The sequence below is a fragment of the Elephantulus edwardii genome, unplaced genomic scaffold, assembly GCF_000299155.1.
Source record: "Elephantulus edwardii isolate Elephantulus edwardi_28Jun2011 unplaced genomic scaffold, EleEdw1.0 scaffold00077, whole genome shotgun sequence".
NCBI classification, from domain to species: Eukaryota; Metazoa; Chordata; class Mammalia; order Macroscelidea; family Macroscelididae; genus Elephantulus; species Elephantulus edwardii.
In genome coordinates, this window is record NW_006399827.1 from 1,025,886 (window position 1) to 1,034,985 (window position 9,100).

At 47.1% G+C, this 9,100-nt stretch overlaps 1 pseudogene; it reads right to left on the bottom strand.

Moving 5' to 3' along the window:
* LOC102860794 overlaps positions 1 to 8,752 on the bottom strand; it is a 31,218-nt pseudogene extending 22,466 nt beyond the window's left edge.
* Positions 8,753 to 9,100: the final 348 nt, after the last annotated feature.

Consider the following 9,100-nt stretch of genomic DNA (forward strand, 5'->3'; position numbering starts at 1 on the left):
AAAGCGCCATACTGCCTTCCACAGTGGTTGCACCATTTTACACTCCCACCAACAGTGAATAAGGGTTCCAGTTTCTCCATAACCTCGCCAGCATTTGTTGTTTGCTGTTCCATTAAATTTTGCTATTCTGACTAAGGTGAGATGATATCTCATAGTTGTTTTGATTTGCATCTCTCTTAGAGCTAGAGATTTTGAACATTTCTTCATGTGCTTGTTGACCATCTGAATGTCTTCTTTGGTGAAGTGTCTGTTCATATCCTGTGCCTGTTTTTCAATTGAATTATTTACCTTTATCTTGTTGTGGTGCTCAAATATTTTCTAAATTCTAGATATAAGTCCCTTATTTGACATGTCATTACCAAATACTTTTTCCCAGTCTGTGGCTTCCCTCTTTACCCTGCTGAAGAAGTTTTTGGATATTCACAGGGATTTGATTCTTAGATGGTCCCATTCATCTACTTTATCTTCTCCTGGTTGAAGATTTTTCAGGATACTTGGAAGACTGTTTATGTTGTGGATTAGGACTACTAGAGTTCTTCCAAGCTTTTCTTTAGTGAAGTTTATAGTCCTTGGTTTTAGTCCTAGATCCATGATCCACTTTGAGTTGGTTTTTGTATATGGAGTGAGGTGTGGATCTTGCTTGAGTCTTCTGCAGATACTTTTCCAATTTTTTTTAAAAAGCCCACCAAACCCAAACAAACCATTATTTAGGGTGAATTGCTGGTTTAAAGGGTGTGCCCATTTATATTTGGAACAATATTGATATCTTGATTTTGAAAATACTTTTCCTCTTGCTCTTTCCTCATGTATGTCAGAGGGCCCAATTCCCCACATCGTCACCAGCACTGTGCATCATCAGGTTTTATCTCTTTTCCCTCTTTTAAGTGCTGTTAGCCACTTCACTTACTTGCTTAATTCCTTTCCATCTTAAACCATCACGCCTTAAACTTCCTATTGTCCAGCTCTGGTGGCCACCGCCAGCCACTTTTAAGTTGAGAACTGGTCCATCCCTTGGGTGACAAATGGACCCTACCATGAAATCTAGAGACATCATCAACATCCACTGTTTAATATTAATGGGGATCCTGCTGTGTGCCGGGCTTACACACCAACCCAGGGCCTTCAGGAAGAAAACATGCCGTGATTTGAAAGGCCGAGATTACTTAATAAAAAGCGACAGCCCCATCAGAGCCACAGGGGTGTCGCTCTTTCCCTGGGAGTCTGTGTGTTCCCGGTGAAGCAGGTGGGGTGTGTCCCCCTCTGAGAAGCTGCATTAATACGGCAGCTGGTCTCCTCCAGGATGTCTGCATGATATGACGGAGCTCATCATTTTTCCGTCTATGAGCAATTAAATGGCACCAGGAAGTCCTGTATCTTTATATCATCCCCTAATGACTGTGGCAGGGGAGGGTGGATGGCGGGCGCCCACGCGGCGGTTAATTGGCCAAGTGATCACCTTTCTTCAGGGGCCAAACGTCCGGTGATGGCTTCTTTCCAACTGCTCTCCGCTGTCCGCTGTCCGAGACCAGGCTTGGCCCTGCGCGCACCGCTGGAAGGAACTGTCATTCTCGAGGCGCGTAATTGCTGGGAGCCCCAGCAGCACCTTTCCTCCTCCTCACACTCTGATACTTTCCACGGGGCCCATCCCCTCCCCTGCTCCCCCGCCCTCAGAATTCTGTTCCCCGAGTCCTGTCCGCAGGCCTGTCAGATTGCATTTTTAATTGCATGGAGACAAAAAGCCATCTGGAGCTCCCGGGTCTCCACTGTCAGTGGGCCGCAGTTCCCAGGGTCTCCTGCCAGGCCCCCGATTAAGAGTCACCACCTACCAGCCCTCACGCTTTATCTTCCGCCCCCCACCCTGTCCCCCCCCCTGCACAGAGTCCTTTGTCCCTCAGCCCACCCCCCCCCCCACCCCCCGATGCAGCGTACCTTCTCCAGGCAGAACAATGCGGCTGTCAGCTTTTATTAAGCACTGGGGGGAAAGCGCCACGATTTCAGGTGGCTCTGAAAGCTTACAAATTCCTCATTTGGTTCTTTGAGCCAAGAGTTTCTCTTTGGTTGCCAATAAATTTATTTCAGGCTGCAGCTATTTATCTTTTCCTTTTTGCTTACTCTTCCCTGCCCCCCTCTCCCCCCAAGTCTATCAGCCCCAGACCTAAAGAGGAATTCAGTTAAGAGCCTAGCAGAGGTCATCAAAGTCAAGGGCTCAGCTCTGGGCAAGGGTGGCAGGAAAACTTGGCTTTTCTTGACTCCAACAGCCCGGTAGGGGGCGTCTCTGTGGACACCCTGGAGGTGGAGAGGAGGGCGGTGTCATCGAGTTGAAACCTGGACTCACAGAGTAGAACTGCCATGTAGGGCGTTCTAGGCTGTGATCCTCACAAAAAGGAGCTCTCTTGGAATAGTGTGTTTCACATTGGGTTACCAACCAAAGGTTGGCGGTTCAAATCCACAGGAGAAAGAGGAAATAATCTCTCCTGTTGACATTTATAGCCTTAGAAATTTCTTGGAGCAAGGTCATAACTTGGAATCAACTTGATGCCAATGAGTCTTTTGGGGTTCTAATCTTTATGGAAGTAGATCACCAGGTCTTTCTCCTATGGGTGTATTCAAACTGCCAACCTTTTAGTTAGCAATGGAGAACTTAACCACTGTGACAGCAGGTTTCTTGGCGAGGGAAGGAGTAAGGAGAAAGAGAAATCATTTCCCACAGGCTGGGAAGATCATGAGGCGCTGCATTTGTATACTAGGATGTGTGTGTGTGTGTGTGTGTGTGTGTGTGTGTGTGTGTGTGTGTGGTGTCTAGAAGTCAGGCCTAATGTGAAGAGAGGAAGAGAGTGCCCAAGCTGGGACCAGAGGCTTGTTATCAGAGCATGAGGTGTGTTTGTCCTCTGATGGAAAAGGATGAGACACGGCTCTCACCTGAAAAGCTGCAAAGAATCAGGAGCATTTGGGGATGCTCATGCCCTCAGATGAGAGTCAAACCTGAGCTCTGCCTTGTGAGAGCCACGAGACTGTGGGCAACAGGTGTAATGTCGTAGTGTTCTCAGGGATGCTAATACTCCTATCACCAGCTTTAAGCGTTGTGCTTAGCTGAGATACTAAGCAAACACTCAGTAAATGTCAGCTGTCCTTATTAGCTACCCTCAAACCCAGGCTTCAGGAGTTTGCAGTATGGTAAACAATTAAGCACTTGACTACCAGCCAAAAGGTTGGTGTTTCAAACCCACGCAGAGGCACCTTGAGTGATGTGCTTCCCAAGCTTAAAGCCTTGAAAACCACCCAGCGGAGCAGTTCTGCTCGGCACACACGGAGTCACTGTGAATTGGAATCCATGCGACAGCCGCTAACAACATTCAGACTTCAGCCTCCCCCACTCTGGATTCTTGTTCTGTTGCTTGTCATTTAACTTTGCACTTTTAAAACAGATGGTCACTCTTGAGACTGAAAGAATGGGCCAGAAACCTTCTTTGGATTCTATGACCTTTGCCCTTATAACGTCAGGTCAAGACTCCCTTTACACCACACGCTTAGGGAGGTAATCGGTGCTCCTGCACCTCTACAATAGTTTCAAAATGGCAGAAGGTTGTAGAAAGGTCAACATATAAAAAAAAAAATAACCATTCAAACTGTACTCAGCCAGCACTCCAGCTTCAAATTCCAGATCGGCTCCAAGGGGGCTGTAACTCCTATCTAAACAAGTCAACAACAGGTCAGAGGACTGAAGAAAATCTTGAAGAAGAACCTTCTAATTCTCTAAATAGAACCAGAAGTCTAAAGAACGTGAATGTGTTCATTGTTCTCTCCTGTTTGACACTAGCATGGACTTGGCTTTGAATGAATTCATCCCATCTCTGAGCAAGGGCTTGCGTAGGTGGGTCACTCAGTGCCTGCACAGATGAACACAGATTTCTTTTCTTCTAAGGGCAGCTTCCTTTTTCAGAGGGGAGCTCATAGCTCTTGAGCACACACATCTTCTGTTTAATTCTCACAAAGTCTCATGAAGTAGTTTTATTACCCTTATTTCACACATGAATAAATGAGACTCGGAGAGTTTAAGAGGCTTGCCCAAGGCCTGAAAGCCAAGTGAGGAGTCAGGATCTAGCCCCAAATCGATCTAGCAGTAAGTCCGGGCTTTCTGCTTCCCCCCAGCGCCTCCAGCAGCCTTTAATTAATCACCTAATAAAGGCAGACACGATACCTGTCAAATTTTGTCAACAGTTAACACGTTCAAGAGTTCAATTTTCACAAATGATCAAGCGGCTTGACCATAAAGCCACTGCATCTTCCCCAAACCACCAAAATGGCTTTGAGGCTCAACTGCTCATTAATGACCACAAACTGCCTGAGGGAACAATCTTTTTTAAAAATGAAGCTGGTCACAAACTTGCAATGAACAAATATGGCCCCGAGTGGCCTCACAAATCTTCCTTTAATGAGCACAGGAGTGGACATGTTATCTGGCGTTCGCTATGCTGATGTGGCTGAAATATCTGGGAGTTTGAAGGCTGGGGTGGCTTTGCTTTTAAATACGTTTGAGAAGAAACATTCTTCATTTCCAACGAGGTCAGCACAGAAAAAGCAAAACGAGCAGCACAGACGAGAATAGTTGAATGTGAGATACGATTGGAAGAATGTATAGATTTTCAAATGTGCTCAGTGGATAAAAGAAACTTTTTTCCATCTCTACCTTCAGTTTTCTTCCTCTAAGATTAGACAATGATTAAATTAAAATGACTTCTAAGATTCCTTGTAGATTCAACTTCCTATCATTTGCTGTCTCAATAGCAGGTCCTTTTGAAGAGGAAGCAAGCATTACATGATGGTGACAACAGTAATAAAAATAACAATGAGACTCACTGGGGGGCAGGCACTATTCTATGCCATTTTTAATCATCACAATAATTTTCTGAGGTAAACGTTATAATCATCTCCGTTTTTAAGATGAGAAAGCCCAGGTCCAGGGAGGCTGAGCAACTTGCCCGAGCTTACCCAGCTAATAAGTGGCAGAGTCAGAATTTGAACCTAGTAGCTTAGCTATCGAGTTTAGGTGGCCTAGTGGGTAAGGAGTTGTAGTGCCAAGCCGAAGTCAAGTGGTTCAAATCCGCGAGCTTCTCTGAGGAAAAAGACAGCCAATCTCTTTCTGTACAATTTATAACTTCTGAAAACCTGTTGGAGGATCAACTGTGATTTGGTTCTGACTTGACCACACATAATAATAACAACAACAGTTTATCTCTAAAACCTGAGTTGGTTTTCTCTTCTCCCTTATCGCCATGTGGATAGTATACTTATGGAGAGTACATACCTAGAGCTGCAATGAGGGGCCGCACCCTACCCCAACACCCAGAGTCACTCAGGGCTAAATTTCGGAGACAGAAAAATAAAATGAGTATGGTATCAAAGGTACATAGAGTTTTCAGAGGCCTGCTATTTCTTTGCAATCAGTTGCTATGCATCAGAAAGCTGGACAATGACTGGGAGGATAGAAGGAGAATTGATGTCTTTGAGCTGTGGTGTTGGAGAAGAGTAGTGAATATACCATGGACTGTTAAGAAAACAAACAGGTTCATCCTAGAGAGGGTTAAGCCAGGCTGCTCCTTGGAGGCAAGGATTCTGAGGCTTCGTCTAACATACTTTGGACATGTTGCAAGGCAGGATCAGTCCTTGGAGAAGGATGTCATGCTTGGGAGGGTGGAGGGACAGTGCAGGAGAGGAAGACCCTCTATGAGGTGGATTGATTCAATGAGTAGGGTAATCAGGTTGGGTGTGTCGAAGACAATGAGATTGGCATAGGATAAGGCAGGGTTTAGAGCTGTTGCACATAGGGTCGCTATGAGTTGCAAGCGACTCTATGGCACATAACAACAACATGATATCAAAGGTGGTGGGTATGTGTACTTCCAGTTACAACTTAAATTCATTTGTTGTTGCTATGTGCTGTTGAGCTAGAACTGTCTCATAGCTTACCCTCCAGCGATTTTGCAGAGGCTGTAAAGTGCAATTCCTTATCACTAAGCCACTATTTTGGGAGCTTTAGTGGCCTAGTGGTAAGGAGCTGTAGTGCCAATCCAACAGTACATGGTTCAAACCACCAGCTCCTTTAAGGGAGAAGGACGGGCTATTTCCTCCTGTGTAATTTACTGCTTAGAGCTGACTCAGCTGTGAGTCGGTTCCAACTCGACAATACCAAACAACAATGCCACTGTTTAGGGCTTATCCAATTTGGTATCAGGATGGTGCAAACAGTTAGCATGCTCAACTGCTAACTGAAATGTTGAGGGATAAAGTCAACCCAGGGGTGCCTCAGAAGAAAAGCCTTTCAATCTATTTATCTCCCTCCCTACCCCAATCTCCCAGGCGTTTTATTGGGCAGACTGGGATGAGGCAGAGGGGCTGTGCTAAGAAGGTGGTGTTGGGCCGCTTGATGAGCCGAGGCTTGCAGCGGGAACTTCATCTTGGAGTCATGGAACCGCTTGACTGCAGGCTGGCGGCACTTACTGTTGGCTGCGCTCTCCTCCACCCTCAGGATCTGTATAGTGGGCCCGGGCACGATGCTGAGCGCCCATGTCGCTGCAGCACCTGCGGGGTCAGGTCCCTGGACTCCCTGCACATGTTGGGGTCCCATACGGGAGTCCTAGCGCAGCCAGATGCCAAAGTTCTTTACGCGCAGGGGGGACTTCTCGAACACCTGCCCACAGTATGCCATCTCCCCAGAAGATTTCTTCATCTCCTTCAGCTGTGACACAAACTACCAAAAGCGGGACTTGGCAACGACATGGCTGGGGGCGAAGATGCGCATGCGGTAAAGCGGTGGAGTCCTAGGGTCGGACACTTGGGAGGGGGGCAGGCAGCGCCCCACCACCTTGTACTCACCGAGTGTCACGGAAGTCTTCACAGCGATCTCTCAGCGCTCGCCGCGACCCGCAAAAGCTCAATCTATTTTTCAAAATCCAGCCCTTAAAAACCGCATTGAACATAGTTCTCTGCCACACTCGGGGTCACCACGAGTCAGCGTTGACTCGAGGACAACTGTTTTTCTTTTCAGTCTCATGAAATCTTTTTCTGACTTCTGAGCAAAGCGGCAAGATCTAGGCTTTCATCTGACTTCTCGTCACTTGGATCACCGCAGCTTGAGTTTTACCCGCTGGCTGGTCATATATATTCACATATTCAGAGCAGAGAACACTGGGTTGGATCTCCTCAGCTACCAAGCCTTCCAGGCCACCTGGTCTTGACTTGCACCAAGGGAGCTCTGGTGACCTAGTGGCAAGAAGCGCCACTGTAATCCTGAAGGCATGTGGTTCGAGGTCTCCAGCTGCTCCACAGGAGAAGGGTGAGTCATCTCCTCCCTGCAATTAAACGCCTCTGAACACCCACCAGAGCTATGGGCTGGTTCCAACTCCACAGTACACAACAACAACAAGGCAGGTAAGCTATGTAAGTGTCACAAACTCCAGGCCTGGGAGCCAAACTGATCCTACTAACAGATTTCCTTTGGCACTCAGTGATTTTTCAAACAAACAAACAAACCCCCAAATCCTAAACTTGAATAGGTTGCCAACATTTAAAATAAGGAGTGTTCCCTTAAAAATCTAAGTTCCTAACATCTCTTTTAGAACTAAGACACTTGATATGTTTGGGCTCCCTTCCTAAACGGCATAGGAGTCCTGTTGCTGTAGTTGTTAATGCACGTGGCTACTAACCAAAAGGTTGGTGGTTTGAACCCACCAGCTGCTCTGAGGGAGACAGAAGAGGCAATCTGAGAGCCACAGGGTTAGGAAGACTGAGGAGCTGCATTCTTTATGCTGGTTGGCCTAGAGGGTTATTGTCGTCGTGGTACTTTGGGGGAAGGTACGTGGTTCTTTCTAAGCACTTGGAAAGGGGAACTGAAACACAGGTGAAGAAGGGACACCTGCTGTGTGGCTCCCCAGAATCCCTTGCGGACACATCTCTGCCTGTTCATTTTTACAAACCCTTGGCTTTCTTGGAGATTAATTGTTGTCAAACACAACTTATTTTCTAATCCTTTCAGGTACCATTTAAAACATTCTGCTTTATTTTACCTGTTTTGATAAAGTCGCCGAGGTTTTCCCCCTTTCCTTTTCTCTCTCCTCTTTTTATGGATTTGCCAATGATTGTCCAGTTTGACAAATTGGATTCTTAAAGCTGATGCTTTGAAGAAAAGGATGCAGTGTGACAAGACAAGAAACAGCTCATCCTCAAATCGGAAGGATAAAAAAATAAAAATAAAAGCCAGCCCATTCTCTGGCTTCCCTGTGACTCAAAGGGTGTCTCAGTTGTCACTGATAATCTAATCTTTCTATGATAGGTGAGGAACAGGACAATGGCGACCCAGCTAGGCTGCGGGTGTGATAGGCCTCTGATTAATAGGACTGTCCAATAAGCAGCCAGCCCCCAGAAAGATGATTAATGACATTTGACGTGAACTCTGACCTCCGCTGGCTAGAACACGGGGAGAAAAGGGAGTTGCTCAGGCAGGACGGTGCATCCTGCAGAAAGTGATTGATTTCTGAAGACTTCATGCCTCTCTGACTGTGGGAGGAGGAGGAGGCCCAGGCACTCCACTTCCAGGGGCTGCAGCAAGCACCCGGGCCTAACATCAGTTTGCAGATAGCATCTATCCCATGTACCGGTCTGTTCATTGCTCCCAGGCTACTGCATCTCGGGGGCAATTTCCTCGGGAGCCTGAACCAGCCTCGGCGGCCCTTTCACTGCACACCCGCGAGATCATCTCGACCCCTCCTCAACCTGAGTGCCATCAATCAGTGAACAAGTTCGGTGCATGGAGTCCTGCTGGGTGGCCTGGGAGGAACCAGCATCTCCCTTGCTTTCCCCTCCCCTGGCTCCTGCAGCTCTCCCTCCCCACCCAATGCCTCCTGTGGACTTGTAGCACCCAGAGTGGGGTGAAGGAGTTCCTGGGTGGCACAAGGTGCTCTGCTGGTATAATCTGTAGAGAACTCAAGCCTAACTCAGAGGCTGAACTTTTCTGGGGGTTCGAATCCACCAGCAGATCTCCAAAAGAAGGGTAGGTAATCTTCTCCTGTGTGATTTACAGCTTTGGAAAGCCAGTGGAGGGCCA